The following is a 19,388-nucleotide window of genomic DNA, read 5'->3' on the forward strand; positions in this document are numbered from 1 at the left end:
ACACGAGCACCATTAGTCTCATTGTTATGTTGACAGCAAAATCTGGTCCAATATTGTACTGTATGTTCTGTTTAGAAATACTCATAATTATACAGGTAACCTGTTATAATTATACAAGTAGTGATTATAAGACTTTTTATTCAATAATTTTTCAACTCTCACATAACTTGTGAATTATTACATAATGGTAAAAAATGGGGTAAATTTTCATCTTTACCGCCTGCCCATTAAGCATCTTTTAGGTGGAGCATAGAGAGGAAAATCTATTGGTAAGTTAGCGCTGCTAACAAATCCTGACAGATTTTTCTTCCTTTCATTTCATTGGAAATTAAATCAGACAGGTTGTATTACTGGCATCCAATCTTCCCCGCTATATTTTCCTTTCTGTGCTCCACCCAGGTGAATCTTAATGCCTAGATGGTAAATATGAAAATCTACCTCCATAAATTTTAAAAGTATTTCTTCATCACTTTGCATTTGTATATTAACTGGAGCTATACATTAGCCTATTAGAATAAAATAAGTAATTATTTTATTTTCAAATTATTTTATCTTCTAACTGCTAAGCAACAAAATTATTTCAATCCAGGTACATTCAACTAAGCACAAAAGGAACTCGTCTTACAGAGCAGTAGTTTAACCAATTCAAACGATCAGTATTATGTGATAACAAGATAATCTCATTTTGACAACTGCAGTTTTTTGCAATTAACATCCACTTCCTGATTAACTTGGTCATTTAATAGTGTCACTAGAGGAGGTGACTATCCAAACTTTTTTATTTCGGAATGGGTACCAATTAGAGATGCTCTCATATGTGCCTGAAGCACTCAGCAAGGGTCAAGTCAAAGTAAAGAAACTGATAATGAGATATCATCGGGTTTTCTATTTTTATTAATAGGTGCCATTCATTAACATATTTCTCCAACTTTAGCATAACTGCTCTATTAATTCCCTAGACTGATGTGACCTTCATACCACCAACTGTTTCAATCTGACAGTTAGATTTGTATGAGATTTCAGGTATGCTCTCCCTCACTAATGCGACTATTGCTTATATTGAAAGTGGTGTCTTTGTGGTTGATTAAGACTAGGGCAAGTGATTTGGTGTAGTCAGACACTATGCAAATTAACATGCTTGCTGAGTAGCGCAATTTCCTGTCCAAGTACTGCAATTTTGTACAAAATACCCCACAGGTGACAGAATGCAGGTTTCTGATGACATCTGAACTAAAACCAAACACTTTGGCAACTAGTCACTAAATGAGGCAGGTTAGACTTTTGTTTTGAACTGAATAAAAACTTAACGGCCAATTGGAACAAAATGTTGATGGAAGAAAAGACATGTAGCTAAATTTTATGTTCACCTGGCTGTGGTATATTTGCTCATTTAAATATTATACATGCTTTCCCTGTTTAGATTAGATGATATGCATGGAATGTAGTTGCTGGACGGTGGGATATCTGGTACAGCAGCAAGTTAAAAGGGTTGCTGCTGCTGTGCCTTAAAGGAGAAGTGGCCAGTGTAAAATTGTTCCAACAACTGAGCGGCAAAATTTGAAAATGTGATCGATTGGGGCTGCTCCCTTTGCAGAGAGGAACTTACAGATGATGCTGTGGGATGTGCAGCAAAGTGTCATTGTTGTGTTTGGATTTAAGGAGCAAGGTGTAGGATAATGCCACTGAGCAGATTAATGCTGTATCCCTAGTGAGCAGGACACCCACTTAGATGGCCATTCAGAGACAGAGGGAATTTTCCATCATGAAGAACTTTACCAGGATAACTGAATCCAGCATTTAGTTGCATTGGGCCTCTATTTGCATCCCTGTTTTTGGGCAGGAATGAGGCAGCAGCATGCTCAAAACTAGAATGCAGAACTTACCACCCAGAAAGAGGCATAAACCTTATTATACAATACAAATCAGGATCCTGTGACGTCAATAGCACTCCAATGGAATCAAGTAACAGTGGATGTGCACTGTGCATGCTCTGCCCATTGGTACTGGACATAGAATGGCCTCATCAGCGATCTTTAAAAGGACCATTGGAGACTGCTCCAAAAATGGGGAAGGTAGCTTTTTCATTAATTTATGTGGAGCTAGGAGGAACATTAATCGACGCCTCCCCACTTTACTTAACTTGATTAGCTCGGCTCCGGATTTGCCAGATTTATTATTCCCCGAGATCCCCCCCCCTGCACCTCCGCCACCCTGTTGACCTGCTCTGAATGTGAAGGCAGCTCACCACAAAAGACAATGATGGGCCGAGCCTCTGACCATCTCCCAACTACTGAATGGGATCACAACAAAATCAGTCCAATTGAGTTAAATGGTATGATATATCTTGAAATATCTAGAAAAGTATTTTCACATCAAGTAACTGGCCTTGAATTTGTATATATATATATTTCTTATTTGGGAAATCTAAGCCGTACTCACTCTATCACTAGGTACCCCATATTGCATACCTTGCATCCTTCAAGGAAACCTTGTAAAATTGTATATGCTTCCACATGTACGCTGATAACACCCAGCTCTACCTCAGTACCACTTCTCTCGACCCCTCCTTGGTCTCCAAATTGTTAGACTGCTTGTCCGACATCCAATTCCGATTGAGCAGAAATTTTCTCCAATTGAATATTGTGAAGATCAAAGTCATTGTTTTCAGTCCCCGCCACAAACTCCGTTCCCGAGCCACTGACTCCATCCCTCACCCCAACATCTGTCTGAGGATGAACCAGTCTGTTTGCAACCTTGGTGTCATATGTGACCCTGAAATGAGTTTTCGACCACATATCTGCAGCATAACTAAGACCACCTATTTCCACCTCCGTAACATCACTCATCTCCGCCCTTGCCTCAGCTCATCCGCTGCTGAAGCTCTCATCCATGCCTTTGTTACATCTAGACCTGACGATTTCAACGCACTCCTGGCTGGTCTCCCACATTCTACACTATGTAAACTAGAGGTGATCCAAGACTCGGCTGCCCGTGTCCTAACTACCACCAAGTCCCGCTCACCCATCATCCCTGTGCTCGCTGATCTACATTGGCTCCCAGTTAAGCAATGCCTCGATTTCAAAATTCTCATCCTTGTTTTGAAATCTCTCCATAGTCTTGCCCCTCCCTATCTCTGTAAACTCCTCCAGCTCCACAACCGCACCTCGCCCCCCCACGCCCCGAGATATCTGCACTCCTCTAATTCTGCCCTCTTGTGCATCCCTGATGATAATTGTTCAATCATTGATGGCCCTCCCTTCTATTGCCTAGTCCCTAAGCTCTTGAATTCCCTGCCTAAAGCTTTCCACCTCTCTTTCCTCCTTCAACATAATAGGAACATAAGAAATAGGAACAGGAGTAGGCCATACGGCCCCTCGAGCCTGCTCCGCCATTCAATAAGGTCACGGCTGATCCGAGCATGGACTCAGCTCCAATTCCCCGCCTGCTCCCCACAACCCCTTATCGTTTAAGAAACTGTCAATTTCTGTCTTAAATTTATTCAATGCCCCAGCTTCCACAGCTCTCTGAGGCAGCGAATTCCACAGATTTACAACCCTCTGGGGAAGAAATTTCTCCTCATCTCTGTTTTAAATGGGCAGCCCCTTATTCTAAGATCATGCCCTCCAGTTCTAGTCTCCACCATCAGTGGAAACATCCTCTCTGCATCCACCTTGTCAAGCCCCCTCATAATCTTATATGTTTGAAGATACTCCTTTGAACCTACCTCTTTGACCAAGCTGTTGGTCACCTGCCCTAATTTCTCCTTATGTGGCTCAGTGTCAAATTTTTTGTCTCATAATACTGCTGTGAAGTGCCCTGGGATGTTTCACTATGATAAAGGCGCTATAGAAATACAAGTTGTTTTTGTTGCTCTTGTAACTCACTTATCAGAAAATATAGACTTACTAATATTTCTATGAACAGCAGCTTGTATGTTATATACTTATAGAGATTGATAATGCAATGGCAGGTAACCAAATTATGAGGTCCAAAGGTTTGCATTTTGCCCAAGGTGCCTCATACACTCCAATGCAGCATGCATGGCAATGTAGCTGCAGCAGATTAGCTTGCACCAGGAAAATTACAACCACTCTGTAGAAGTTGACAGCTCACTCATGATAGTACATGAGGTCCATAGAAAAGGATATGAATGAGGCTACTTGGACAAACAATGTATCGACTGTTTGCCTCTTGCATTGTTGGATAGCCAATTGGTTGATACTGCAAATGTTCCCCAGCTGCCCGAATGAAACCAGTGGTATAGAAGTTGAGTGCCATTGGTAAGGTGTAGATATCTGCAGGTGGGTACCAGGCCTTTTCTATTCTGTCTGATTAGTCTGACATCTGTGTAGCTCCTCGTCATCCCACTTTTCTTCTTCCTCATAACAAAGGAAAAAGGGAATCCCAAAATGAAATATCTTTGTCTTCTATTGTGAAAGAGTTACAATGAAAAAAATCAAGTACCACAGCACCAGATGTTGAATCTATCAGCAAGAGTGAGATGGTAAAAGCAGGGAAAACATGAGTCTTCAACAGCACACTACAAATTAACTTCTGAAGATGGCCTTTAACTGCACTTCCACTTGATTTCAGCTACTTAGCAAATCCCAAAGTCTTTTTTATACAGGCATTTATTTGGGGAAATAGGACACACATGAAGAAAGGGAGGGAAATTTAGCATGGGATCTTCAAACCGCATTTAACTCTCATTTGCATGTGACAGCCATGATTTTGTTAATTGTCGTCTTCATGTCACTTATAGAAAAACGGCAAAAGAGTTTTTTTCTCAGCAGGGAGTTGGTGTAATGATTTCCGAACTAATTTCTCTTTCTGTCTGCCTTGAATTCACCCAAAAATAGGCAATAAATCAGGAAAGTTGAGGAAAAGTGTCTTCCACAGCTCATAATTCTAAGTAGTAGTGGTTGGTGAAGGTATTTGGGTTACTTCAAAGTAGCTTTCTTTTCATATGTTATTGATGGACATGAAACAGTAGTGGAAAAGTAGTCATGGAATAATTTATCATTGACTGCATTGATTTCCTGTCAGACAGATGATAACAATAGACTATATTCCACATGCCACCTGGCAATATATTGTTTCATAACAGACTTACCAACCTTTTTTTGAGATTGTTCTTGGGTTAAAAATAGGTCTTTTATGCAATATGTCCTCCCTTAAAATGCTTTCTGCAATTCTATACTGAGAGAACCGCAATTTTTTTTACATTAAATGAATTATATAAAAACATAGTTGATTACCAATAGACATATGCATCTAGGGAAAAAAGTCATCAAGTTGACTCAAATGTTAACTTTGTTTTATTTGTTCTCAGGGTATGGGTGGCATTGGCAAGGCTGCATTTAATGCCCTGAGAAAGTGATGGTGGACCTTCTCCTTGAATTGCTTCAATCCTTGTGGTGATGGTGCTCCCACAGTACTGTTAGGTAGGGAATTCAAAGATATTAACCCAGTAACACTGATAGAATAGTGGTATCTGTTTATGGTAGGATGGTGCATCATTTGGCGATTGTGTTCCCAAGACCATGGCATTGATGCTCTTGACATTCTTGGTGGTAGTGGTCATCAGGGAGGCAGGTGCTGTTGAACTAACATTCCTGAATTCCTGCACTGTATCCTGTAGAAAATTGATACCGGAGCCTAAATGTGCTGTACAGGATGGATATTGAGTCCACTGAGAGGGACATCAATCAAGTGAACTGTTCTGTCCTGGATGGTGTTAAGCTTCTTCAGTTTTGTTGAAGCTGTACCCTTCCAGCTGAATGGTGAGTATTCTGACACTGCTGACTTGAGTCTTATAGATGGTGGATAGGCTTTAAATAGTCAGAAGGTGAACCACTCATCATAGAGTATCCAGCCTACATCCTGCCACTGTAACCATTAATGATTGGGAGGAGACTGTTAGGGCAGTATATGGACAGGTTACATTTATACAGATTTTTGTGTATGGGTCATACCTTGGCAATCTTTCACATTGTTAGGTAGCTGCCACTGTCCTGTTTGTACTGGAAGAGCTTGGTTAGGGGATTGCTCAGCTCTGGTGTACAAGTCTTCAGCACTACTGTCAGGCTGTTGTCAGGCCCATTGCCTTTGCTGTGTCCACTGCACACAGTCACTTCTTAATGTCACCTGCAGTGAACCAAATTGAACACTGACATCTTTGATGGTGGAGACCTCGGGAGGAGGTCGAGCAGCATTGTTCACTCCACACTTTTAGCTGAAGACAATTGCAAACATTTCATTCTTTGCTCTTGCAGTCACTTGCTGAGCGTGGTTGGAAATGGGGATGGTTATGGAGCGGCCTCCTCCTCCAGTTAGTTACCTGGTTGTCTACCCCCATTTCAACTGAATTTGGTAGGGCTTTGCTTTGAATGGTTAGTTGTGAAACCATTTGTCTATAGGTTTCTCTTTTCGGTGTACAGCATGAAAGTAACTTTGTGTATTAGCTTCATTAGGTTGGTACCTTACCTAAGCTATGCCTGGTGTTGCTCCTGGCATGTCCTCCTACAATTTCCAGGGTTGTTCCCCTGAATTCATGGATCTCTAGGAGTGAGGGATTTCCCTAGCCATGAGCTTACAGATTGTGGTGGTATGCAAATCTTTTTGCTGCTGATGTTCACAACACCTCATAGTTTTGAACCACAAAATCTGCCCTTTGTCTGTCCCATTAGCATTGCAGTAGTGTCACACAGAGAAATATATGAAATGACCATATCTTGAGATGTGCAACAAATTTATTGGTATTTTGTGAATGCACAGGAGCAGAAGACAGGATAATTGCTAAGATCTTAAAATCTGAGCCTTAGATATATGTTATGACACTTTTGAATGGTGAGATGACTCCAGTGCAGTGTGGAGGATGCAAAATATAGAAGTACAGGTTATTGAAATTTTGCTCATCAAGATAATGAATCTCAAAATTTGCAATAGAACAATTCTTTAGATTTAGCACCTAGCTCTCAGATTCAATGCTGGAATGGCATAAGTTAATGTATCTTACATTATTATATATAACTATATCCTAACATGCTATATATGACTGTAATAAGATATGACCTGTAACCACCAGCATACCTTACCACCAGGGGTGCACTTGCAAGAGACAGGTATATAAGGACAGGTCTCAGGCAAGTGCAGCACTCCAGAGCTGTGAAATAAAGGTGCAGGTCCAGAGTGACCTTGACTTCACTACATGCCTCGTGTGAATCTGTACTGAGGGGACAGGACTTTACAGTGGTGACGAGTTACGGGATTACAGAATCCACAGAATGGCGAACAACGGATCAGATGAAAAGTACAATGCGGTAGACAATTGGGAGGACTTTATAGAAGGGCTCCAGCAAAGCTTTGTATCCAAAGACTGGTTAGGCGACGATAAGGCAGACAAGAGAAGAGCCCATCTCTTGACCAGCTGTGGCTCGAAAACATACGCTTTAATGAAGGATCTGTTGGCACCCGAGTCGTTTGAAGAATTGAGCACACTGGTAAGAGACCACCTGAAGCCAGCGAGCAGCCTACACATGGCCAGACACAGGTTCTACAACTACAGACGCTGTGTGGGCCAGAGCATACCCGACTTCGTGGCAGAACTTCGGAGGTTGGCTAGTTTATGTGAGTTCCCCGATGAACTGAGGAGAGAAATGCTGAGAGACTTTTTCATTGAAGGAATAGGCCACGCAGGCATATTCCGAAAGCTCATAGAGACCAAGAACCTGACCTTAGAGGCAGCAGCACTGGTTGCACGGACATTCTTGGTAGGGGAAGAAGAAACGAGGTTGATTTACAATGCAGGTACGACAACTAACGAAATATCGAAACAAGAAGTTCACAGCACTAAACAAGCTGCTACCCCCACACACAGACAAAACCAGGAGAACAGGCTCTCGACAACAGGCAGAAGCCATCAAGGGCCACAGGAACACAAATTGCGAGCAATCAACTACAAACTGAGAGATCAGCCAGTCGCAGCTCATTCTTTGGGAACACTTTGAACAATGGAACAGGTCTGTGCTGGAGGTGTGAGGGTGGGCACTCATCAAGGGGATGTCGATTTCAGCAGGCTGTTTGCAGAAATTGTGAATATACAGGGCATTTGACCCGCATGTGCAAAAAAACGGCAGCTCGGCTGGTATACGAATCGGATGGGTCGGAAAGCGGACCAGAAGATGGTGGGGACAGTACCCGGGACACCAATGTACAGCGGGTCAACACGATCAATGGCCACTGTTCCTACAACAGGACGCCTCTTATAATGATGAGGGTCCTACTCAACGGGATATCTGTCAACATGGAGCTGGATACGGGAGCGAGTCAATCTCTCATGGGTGCTCAACAATTTGAACAACTGTGGGCGCATAAAAGAGACAGACCAAAACTCACAAGGGTCGACACCAAACTAAGGACCTATACCAAAGAAATCATACCAGTCCTCGGCAGCGCCATGCTCTCTGTCACACACAAAGGGACAGTGAACCGACTTCCCCTGTGGATTGTCCCCAGAGACCCCCCCCAGCACTGCTGGGGAGAAGCTGGCTGGCAAAACTAAACTGGAAATGGGATGATGTCCATGCCATGTCATTAGAGGAACGGACCTCCTGCTCAACAGTTATAAAGCGATTTGAACATCTCTTTCAGCCAGGTGTGGGCACTTTCAAAGGGGCCAAAGTCAAAATCTACATCTCACAGGATGCTAGACCGATCCATCACAAGGCCAGAGCCTTACCCTGTGTGATGAGGGAAAAGATTGAACATGAACAAGACTGGCTTCTGCGGGAAGGCATTATATCATCTGTGGAATTTAGCGACTGGGCAAGTCCCATCGTCGCAGTCATGAAGTCTGATGGATCCGTACGAATCTGTGGGGACTACAAATCTACCATAAACAGAGTCTCCCTACAGGACCAGTACCCACTGCCCAGAGCGGAGGACTTATTTGCCATATTGGCTGGAGGTAAACTTTTCTCAAAATTAGACCTCACATCTGCGTATATGATGCAAGAATTGACCGAGAAATCCAAGCTACTCACCACCATCAACACACATCGAGGCCTTTTCATGTACAATCGATGCCCATTCAGCATCAGGCCGACAGCTGCCATAGTCCAGCGCAACATGGAGAGTCTGCTCAAGTCCATCCCGGGGACGGTTGTATTTCAAGACAACATACTTATCATGGGCAGGGACACCGACTCCCATCTCCGTAATTTGGAGGAAGTACTAAAGCAGTTGGATCGGGTAGGCCTACGAGTCAAGAAATCCAAGTGCCTGTTTCTCGCACCCGAGGTTGAATTTTTGGGCAGAAGGATTGCCGCTGATGGAATCCGCCCAACAGAGTCCAAAATAGAAGCAATTCGCCTAGCACCCAGGCCCCGGAATGTCTCAGAACTGCACGTCTTTCTCGGGCTACTCAATTACTTTGGGAACTTTATGCAGAACTTAAGCACGCTGCTGGAGCCTCTCTATGTGCTACTCAGGAAGGGGTGCGATTAGTTTTGGGAGGACGCCCAGGAACGCGCCTTCAATAAGGCACGCAACCTTCTGTGTTCCAACAGTGTTTTGACTTTCTTTGATCCAGATAAAAAGCTAGTGTTCACATGCGATGCGTCAGCGTATGGGGTCGGGTGCGTTTTGCAACATGTCAATAGTGCGGGCAAATTACAACCCATAGCTTATGCCTCCAGGTCACTTTCGCGGGCGGAGCGCGGGTACGGAATGGTAGAGAAGGGGGCGCTCGCGTGAGTGTAGGGTGTCAAAAAGATGCACCAATACCTTTTCGGGGCCAAGTTCGCGATAGAAACCGACCACAAGCCCCTCATGTCCCTCCTATCCGAGAGCAAGGCAATAAACGCCAACGCCTCGGCGCGAATTCAACGGTGGGCACTCATGCTGGCGTCCTATGACTATACCATAAGGCACAGACCAGGCACAGACAACTGTGCCGACGCGCTCAGCAGGCTACCCCTGGCGGCCATGGAAGGGTCTGACGAACAGGACTGTGAGATAGTCATGGCAATCAATGCCTTTGAGTCCACAGGTTCGCCCATGACGGCTCGCCAAATCAGAGCCTGGACGGCCAGCGACCCTACGTTATCCTTAGTAAAAAGGTGTGTCCTAACCGGTGACTGGGCAGAGGCTCGCGATGCCTGCCCTGAGGAATTAAAACCCTTTCACAGGCGCATGCATGAGCTATCACTACAAGCAGACTGCCTGATGTGGGGCAGCCGAGTAGTCATGCCTCTGCGAGGCAGAGAAGCATTTGTCCGGGAGCTCCACCGCGAGCACCCGGGGATCGTTCTCATGAAGGCCATAGCCAGATCCCACGTCTGGTGGCCTGGTATTGACGCGGACTTGGAGCTCTGCGTCCGAAGGTGCACCATTTGTGCCCAACTCAGCAATGCCCCCAGGGAGGCTCCACTGAGGCCCTGGCCCTGGCCTACCAAACTGTGGTCGCGGGTGCACGTAGACTATGCGGGCGCATTCATGGGCAAAATGTTCCTCGTAGTTGTAGATGCATTTTCAAAGTGGATCGAATGCACCATTTTAAACTCGAGCACAACCTCCACCACTGTGGAGAGCCTCGCAACCATGTTTGCAACGCACGGAATCCTTGACATATTGGTCAGTGACAATGGTCCTTGCTTCACCAGCGCAGAATTCCAAGACTTTATAATTGACCACGGCATAAATAACGGCACCGTTCAAGCCGGCCTCCAACGGCCAGGTGGAGAGAGCAGTGCAAATCATTAAACAAGGCATGCTTAAAATCGAAGGTCCCACGCTGCAGGTCGTCTGTCGCGACAGCTGCTGGCATACAGATCTCGTCCGCACTCACTGACTGGGATCCCCCCGCGCAACTGTTGATGAAAAGGACTTTAAAAACAAGGCTCTCATTAATCCTCCCAGACATGCACAAAATCGTTGAGGCAAAGCGCCGTAAGCTGACTGAGTACCATGACAGAAATTCGAGGGGGAGATGGAATGAGATAGGGGACAAAGTGTTTGTACTAAACTATGGCAGGGGTCCCAAATGGCTTGCAGGGACAGTAACGGGCAAGGAAGGAAACAGGCTACTGGTAGTACAAATGGACAAAGGCAAAACCTGCCGGAGGCATGTAGACCAAGTCAAAAGCAGATTTACCAACAACACTGCGGAACCAGAGGCAGACTACAATGTGGAACTCGCACCACACCTGGTGGACAGACAGAGGGAACAACCTGAGGAAAGGGCAATCCCAACAGACAGCCCAGGCAAGTCAACAACAATCACACCAATCGAAACAGACAGCCCAGACGAGATACCAGCAACCACACCCAAAGAAAAACAGACACCAAGACAAACAACTGAACCACAACTCAGACGCTCCACCTATGAGAGACTGAACCTATAAAGACAATAAGACCTTGGGGGAGGGTGATGTCATATATCTTACATTATTATATGTAACTGTATCCTAACATGTTATACATGACTGTAATAATATCTGACCTGTAACCACCAGCATACCTTACCACCAGGGGTGCACGTGCAAGAGACAGGTATATAAGGACAGGTCTCAGGCAAGTGCAGCATTCCAGAGCTGTGAAATAAAGGTGCAGGTCCAGAGTGACCTTGACTTCACGACATGCCTCATGTGAATCTGTACTGAGGGGACAGGACTTTACAGTTACCATTTCCAGCTATTCATTGAAAAGAAACCTGACCAGTTCTCTGAGATTAAGGATGTGGTGGTATTCTCCTAATTTTCTGCTGAATTGCCACAATGACAGAAACTGTAATTTTCTCCTTAATCTAATCACCAATCAGAGGTCCTTCATATTGCATAAACATGAGGGTTTGGTTGAGAAAATACAAACGGCATAAACCCTGTAAATGTTTCCCTGACCCAAATATTACTTTGATGCTCTTTCACATATCAGAAAATGTCTTAAAGGGAAATCATTCCTTTTGTCATTTTTCTCAGTAAAAAATGGCATGGTCCCAGGCTACTTCAGTGCAATTTATTTTGTGTCTGTGATCCGTGATCCCTCAGTCCTTGTAAACTATGACTCCAACTCGAATCTCCCTTTGTTCTATAAAGTCCTTGAATGTGTTGTTGCTTCTCAATTTCATGCCCATTTTTTCCACAACTCCATGTTTGAATCTCTTTAATCAGGATTCAGCCCCTACCACAGCACTGAAATAGCCCTAATCAAAGTCACAAAAGACATCATGCACTATCCCTCTTCATCCTTCTCAAACCCGCTGCAGCCTTTGACATGGTCAACCATGCCATCCTGCTTCAACGCCTCTCCTCCACTGGTCAGCTCAGTGGAATCGCCTTCACTTGGTTCCATTTTTATCTATCCATCTGTAGCCAGAGTACCATCAGCAATGGTTTCTCTTCCCATCCCTGCACTGTTACCTCTGGGATCACAAATAATCTATTCTTGGTTCCTTCCTTTTACTCATCTACATGCTGTCCCTGAAGACATGGTGTCAGGTTCCACATGGATGCTGACGGCAACCAACTCTACATCTCCACTACCTCACTCAAGCCTCCACTGCCTCAATTTTGTCAGACTGCTTTTATGACTTCCAGTCTTGAAAGAGGCACAGTTTTCCTTCGTTAAACATTAGGAAGAATGAAGTCATCATCTTCGGCTCCCACAACAAACCATCAATTCCATCCCCCTTCCCCACCACCATCTCGGGTTATACCAGACTGTTCGCAACCTCATCATCCTATTTGACCCAGAGCTGAGCTTCTGACCCCATATCCTCTCCATCATGACTGCATTCTCTCACCACTGTCACATTGCCAGTCCCTGCCCCTACCTCAGTCCATCTGCTAGAGAAACCATCTTCCATGCATATTTCACCTCCACTATTCCAATGCTCTCCAGGCTGCCTCCCATCTTCCACCCTCCATAAACTTCAGTTCATCCAAAACTACGTTGCCCGTATCCTATCCTGCATCAAATCCCATTCACCCATCACCCCATGGCAGCTGACCTACATTGGCTTCAACTTTAAAATTTGGATTCCTGTGTTCAAATCCCTTTAAGGTCTTGCCTCTCCCTATTTCAGTAATCTTCTATAACCCTACAGCCCACTGAGAATTCTGTGTTTCTCCAACTCTGTGCGTCATCAAGGTCAAGGTCCAGGTCGGTGATTGGAGCATTGGCAGATACAGCAGGAGCAGCAAGAGATTGTGGAGGGATAAGATCGGGGCCCAGGGGAGGCATAAGTTCTGGGCCAGGGGCAGCAAGGGCCAGCTCACACTGCAATATGTGTGCGCACTAGGTCCGTGCAGCAGAGCTGATCTCCAGTCGTCTTGGTTAATCCTTGACACTGGACCAAGACCTAGCTCTGTCAAGCCCATGTGGTGGCTGGTGTGCAATGGCCACCACACGTTAAAAAAATCCACGCACAGGCATCTTCCACACTTGAGGATGTAGTTCGGGTCCTTCGTTGAAACACCAGTGAACTCATCCTTTTTTGGTGTGGAAGCAAGTCATCCTCATTGCGAGGGACCACCTATGATGATGATGATGTTTATCCAACTGCAAAATCCAATTGCCCCACCATTGGCAGCTGTGCCTTCAGCTGTCTAGACCTTAAGCTCCGGAATTCCTTCCCGAAACTTCTTTGCCTGTTCACCTCCCTCTCTTGTGGTGTATTTAGATTTTCAGAAGGCATTCGATAAGGTGCCACACAAAAGGTTATTGAACAAAATTAGGGCTCATGGGATTGGGGTTAATATACTAGCATGGATTGAGGATTGGTTAATGGACAGAAAGCAGAGAGTAGGAATAAATAGGTCATTTTCAGGTTGGCAGGCTGTAACTAGTGGAGTGCTGCAAGGATCGGTGCTTGTGCCCCAGCTATTCACAATCTATATCAAGGATATGGATGAGGGGACCAAATGTAATCTATCTAAGTTGACTGATGATACAAAACTAGGTAAGTTGTGAGGAGGGTGCAAAGAGACTTCAAGTGTGTAAAGTCCTGACCCTGCAGTACAGACTTACACGAGGCACATGCTGAAGTCATGGTCACTCTGGACCTGCACCTTTATTTCACAGCTCTCCAGTGCCACACTTGCCTGAGACATGCCTTTATATACCTGTGTGGGACAGGTATGCAGTGCCTCCTGCAAGTGCACCCCTGGTGGTAAATTATGCTTGTGGTTACAGGTCATATCGAGTTACAGTCATGTATAGCATGGTAAGATATAGTTATATGCAGTAGTGTGAGATACATGACATCACCCTCCCCCAAGGTCTTATTGTTTTTATAGATTCAGTCTCTCAGGTGGTCTACGCTCTCATGTGGAGCGTCTTAGTTGTGGTTCAGTTGTTTGCCTTGGGACCTGTTTTTCTTTCGGTATGATTGCTGGTATCTCGCCTGGGCTGCCTGTTGAGACGACCCTTTCCTCAAGTTGTTCCCTCTGTCTGTGCACCAGGTGTGGTGTGAGTTCCACATTGTAGTCTGCCTCTGGTTCTTCAGGGTTGTTGGTGAATCTACTTTTTCCTTGGTCTACATGCCTCTGGCAGGTTTGGCCATTGTCCATTTGTACAACCAGTAGCTGGTTTCTTTCCTTGCCTGTTACTGTCCCTTCAAGCCATTTGGGACCCTTGCCATAGTTTAGCACAAATACTTTGTCCCCTATCTCATTCCACCTCCCCCTCGAATTTCGGTCATGGTATTCAGTTAGCTTCCGGCGCTTTGCCTCAACAATTTCATGCATGTCTGGCAGGATTAATGAGAGCCGAGTCTTTAAGGTCCGTTTCATCAATAGTTGCGCGGGGGGGAACCCCAGTCAACGAATGCGGACGAGATCTGTATGCCAGCAGCAGTCACGACAGGCGGCTCTGCAGCGTGGGACCTTGGATTTTTAGCATGCCTTGTTTAATGATTTGCACTGCTCGTTTCGCCTGGCCATTGCAGGCCGGCTTGAACGGTGCCGTCTTAACGTGATTTATACCGTGGTCAACTATAAAATCTTGAAATTCTGCGCTGGTAAAGCAGGGACCATTATCACTGACCAATATGTCAGAAATTCTGTGCGTTGCAAACATGGTTCTAAGGCCCTCCACAGTGGTGGAGGTGATGCTCGAGCTTAAAATGGTGCACTCGATCCACTTTGAAAATGCATCGACGAATACGAGGAACATTTAGCCCATGAATGGGCCCGCATAGTTTACATGCATCCACGACCTCGGTTTGGTGGGCCAGGGCCAGGGGCTTAGGGGGGCCTCCCTGGTGGCATTACTGAGTTGGGCACAAATGGTGCACCGCGGACACAGAGCTCCAAGTCCGTGTCAATGCCAGGCCACCAGACGTGGGATCTGGCTATGGCCTTCATAAGGACGATCCCCGGGTGCTCGCGGTGGAGCTCCCGGACAAACGCCTCTCTGCCTCGCAAGGGCATAACTACTCGGCTGCCCCACATCAGGCTGTCTGCCTGTAGTGATAGTTCATGCATGCGCCTATGGAAAGGTTTGATCTCCTCGGGGCAGGCATCGCGAGCCTCTGCCCAGTCACCAGTTAAAACACATCTTTTGACTAAGGATAACATGGGGTCGCTGGCCGTCCAGGCTCTGATTTGGCGAGCTGTCATGGGCGAACCTGTGGATTCAAAGGCATTAATTGCCATGACCATCTCACAGTCCTGTTCATCGGACCCTTCCGTGGTCGTCAGGGGTAGCCTGCTAAGCGCGTCGGCATAGTTGTCTGTGCCTGGTCTGTGCCTTATTGTGTAGTCGTAGAATGCCAGCATGAGTGCCCACCACTGAATGCGCGCCGAAGCATTGGCATTTATTGCCTTGCACTCGGATAGCAGGGACGTGAGGGGTTTGTGGTCGGTTTATAATGCGAACTTGGCCCCAAAAAAGTATTGGTGCATCTTTTTGACACCTTACATGCACACGAGCGCCTCCTTCTCAACCATACCTTACCCGCACTCCGCCTGCGAAAGTGACCTGGAGGCATAAGCAATGGGTTGTAATTTACCCGCATCATTGACATGCTGTAAAACGTACCCGACCCCGTATGCTGACGCATCACATGTAAGAATTAGCTTTTTACCTGGGTCAAAAAAGGCTAAAACACTGTTGGAACATAGAAGGTTGCGTGCCTTATTGAAGGTGCGTTCTTGGGCGTCCCCCCAAAACCAATCGCACCCCTTTCTGAGTAGCTTCAGCAGCGTGCTCAAGTTCTGCATAAAGTTCCCAAAGTAATTGAGTAGCCCGAGAAAGGCGCGCAGTTCCGAGACATTCTGGGGCCTGGGTGCCAGATGAATTGCTTTGGTTTTGGATTCTTTTGTGCAGATTCCATCAGCGGCAATCCTTCTGCCCAAAAATTCAACCTCGGGCGCGAGAAACAGACACTTGGATTTCTTAACTCTTAGGCCTACCTGATCCAATCGACTTAATACTTCCTCCAAATTGTGGAGATGGGAGTCGGTGTCCCTGCCCGTGATGAGTATGTCATCTTGAAACACAACCGTCACCGGGATGGATTTGAGCAGACTCTCCATGTTGCGCTGGAATATAGCAGCTGCCGACCTGATGCCGAATGGGCATCGATTGTACATAAAAAGGCCTCGATGTGTGTTGATGGTGGTGAGTACCTTAGACTCTTCGGTTAGTTCTTGCGTCATATACGCAGATGTGAGATCTAGTTTTGAGAAAAGTTTTCCTCCAGCCAACGTGGCAAATAGGTCCTCCGCTCTGGGCAACGGGTATTGGTCCTGTAGGGAGACTCTGTTTATAGCAGACTTATAATCCCCACAGATTCGTATGGATCTATCAGGCTTCATGACGGGGACGATGGGACTTGCCCAGTCTCTAAATTCCACGGGTGAGATAATGCCTTCCCGCAGAAGCCGTTCCAGTTCGTGTTCAATCTTTTCCCTCATCACATAAGGCACAGCTCGAACCTTGTGATGGACCGGTCTGGCATCCTGTGTGATGTAGATTTTAACTTTAGCCCCTTTGAAGGTGCCCACACCTGGCTGAAAGAGATGTTCAGAACGACTTAGAACTGTTGAGCAGGAGGTCCGTTCCTCTGATGACATGGCGTGAACATCATCTCCTTTTCAATTTAGTTTTGCCAGCCAGCTTCTCCCCAGCAGTGCTGGGAGATCTCCGGGGACAATCCACAGGTGAAATCAGTTCACCGTCCCTTTGTGTGTGACTGAGAGCATGGCGTTGCCAAGGACTGGGACGATTTCTTTGGTATAGGTACTTAGTTTGGTGTCGATCCTTGTGAGTTTTGGTCTGTTGCTTTTGTGCGGCCACAGCTGTTCAAATGGTTGGACGCTCATGAGAGATTGACTAGCTCCCGTGTCCAGTTCCATGTTGACGGGTATCCCGTTGAGTAGGACCCTCATCATTATTGGAGGCGTCTTGTTGTAAGAACAGCCGTCATTGATCGTGTTGACCCGCTGTATCTCGGCGGCCCGGGCACTGTCCCCACTGTCTTCTGCTCTGCTTTCCGACCCTTCCGATTCGTATACCAGCCGGGCTGCTGTTTTTCTGCACATGCGAGCCAGATGCCCTGTACAGTTGCAGTTTCTGCCAACAGCATGCTGAAATCAACACCCCTTGTTGAGTGCCTTCCCCTACATCTCCAGCACAGACCGCTTCCATTGTTTCCGAAGGATGAGCTGCGTCTGTCTGATCTCTCTTGAGCTTCTCTCAGTCTGTTGATTGCTCACATTGTGGGTTGATGAGGTGTGAACGGCCATTCATGTGGCCCTTGATGGCTTCTGGCACCACTGACGGCTGTTGAAGGCCTGCTCTCCTGTCTTTGTCTGTGTGTAGGGGTAGCGGTTTGTTTCACGCTGTGAACCCCTTGTTCCGATGTTTCGTTAGTTGTCGTACCCGCAGTATAGATCAACCTCGTTTCTTCTTCTCCTGCCAAGAATGTCTGTGCGACCAGAGCTGCTGCCTCTAGGGTCAAGTTCTTGGTCTCTATAAGCTTTTGGAATATGCCTGTGTGGCCTATTCCTTCAATAAAAAAATCTCTCAGTATTTCTCTCCTTAGTTCATCGGAGAATTCACATAAACTAGCCAGCCTCCGAAGTTCCGCCACAATGTCGAGTATGCTCTGGCCCACACAGCGTCTGTGGTTGTAGAACCTGTGTCTGGCCATGTGTAGGCTGCCCGCTGGCTTCAGGTGGTCTCTCACCAGTGTGCTCAACTCCTCAAACGACTTGCTTGCTGGTTTCTCCGGTGCCAGCAGGTCCTTCATTAAGGCGTATGTTTTCGAGCCACAGCTGGTCAAGAGATGGGCTCTTCTCTTGTCTGCCTTATCGTCGCCCAACCAGTCTTTGGTTACAAAGCTTGCTGGAGCCTTTCTATAAAGTCCTCCCAATTGTCTCCAGCATTGTATTTCTCATCTGAGCCGTTGGTAGCCATTCTGTGGATTCTGTGATCCCGTAATTCATCGCCACTGTCAAGTCCTGACCCTGCAGTACAGACTTACACGAGGCACATGCTGAAGTCAAGGTCACTCTGGACCTGCACCTTTATTTCACAGCTCTCCAGTGCCACACTTGCCTGAGACCTGCCTTTATATACCTGTGTGGGACAGGTATGCAGTGTCTCCTGCAAGTGCACCCCTGGTGGGAAAGTATGCTTGTGGTTACAGGTCATATCTAGTTACAGTCATGTATAGCATGGTAAGATACAGTTATATACAGTAGTGTGAGATACATGACAAAGGGGATATAGACAGGCTAAGTGAGTGGGCAAGAACATGGCAAATGGATATAATGTGGAGAAATGTGAAGTTATCCACTTTGGTAGGAAAAATAGATAATCAGAGTATTTTTTAAATGATAAGAGATTGGGAAATGTTAGTGTTCAAAGGGACCTGGGTATCCTTGTACATGAATCACTGAAAATTATCATGCAGATACAGCAAGCAATTAAGAAGGCAAATGGTATTTGCTTTATTACAAGTGGATTTGAGTATAAGAGTAAAGAAGTCTTGCTGCAATTATATAGGGCCTGGGTAAGACCACTCGTGGCGTATTGTGTACAGTTTTGGTCTTCTTACCTAAGGAAGGATATACTTGCCATTGAGCGAGTGCAACAAAGGTTTCTGGGATGGGGGGATTGTGCTATGAGAAGAGATTGAGTAGACTAGGCCAATATTCTCTTGAGTTTAGAAGAATAAGAGGTGATCTCATTGAAACATATAAAATCCTTACAGGGCTTAACAGAGTAGATGCAAGGAGGATGTTTCGCCTGACTGAGGAGTCTAGAACCAGGGGTCACAGACTCAGAATAAGGTGTCGGCCATTTGAGATGAGGAGAAACCTCTTCACTTAGAGGATGGTGAATCTTTGGAATTCTCTACCCCAGAGGGCTGTGGAGGC

This window comes from Pristiophorus japonicus, chromosome 5, assembly GCF_044704955.1.
Source record: "Pristiophorus japonicus isolate sPriJap1 chromosome 5, sPriJap1.hap1, whole genome shotgun sequence".
Classification (NCBI taxonomy): domain Eukaryota; kingdom Metazoa; phylum Chordata; class Chondrichthyes; family Pristiophoridae; genus Pristiophorus; species Pristiophorus japonicus.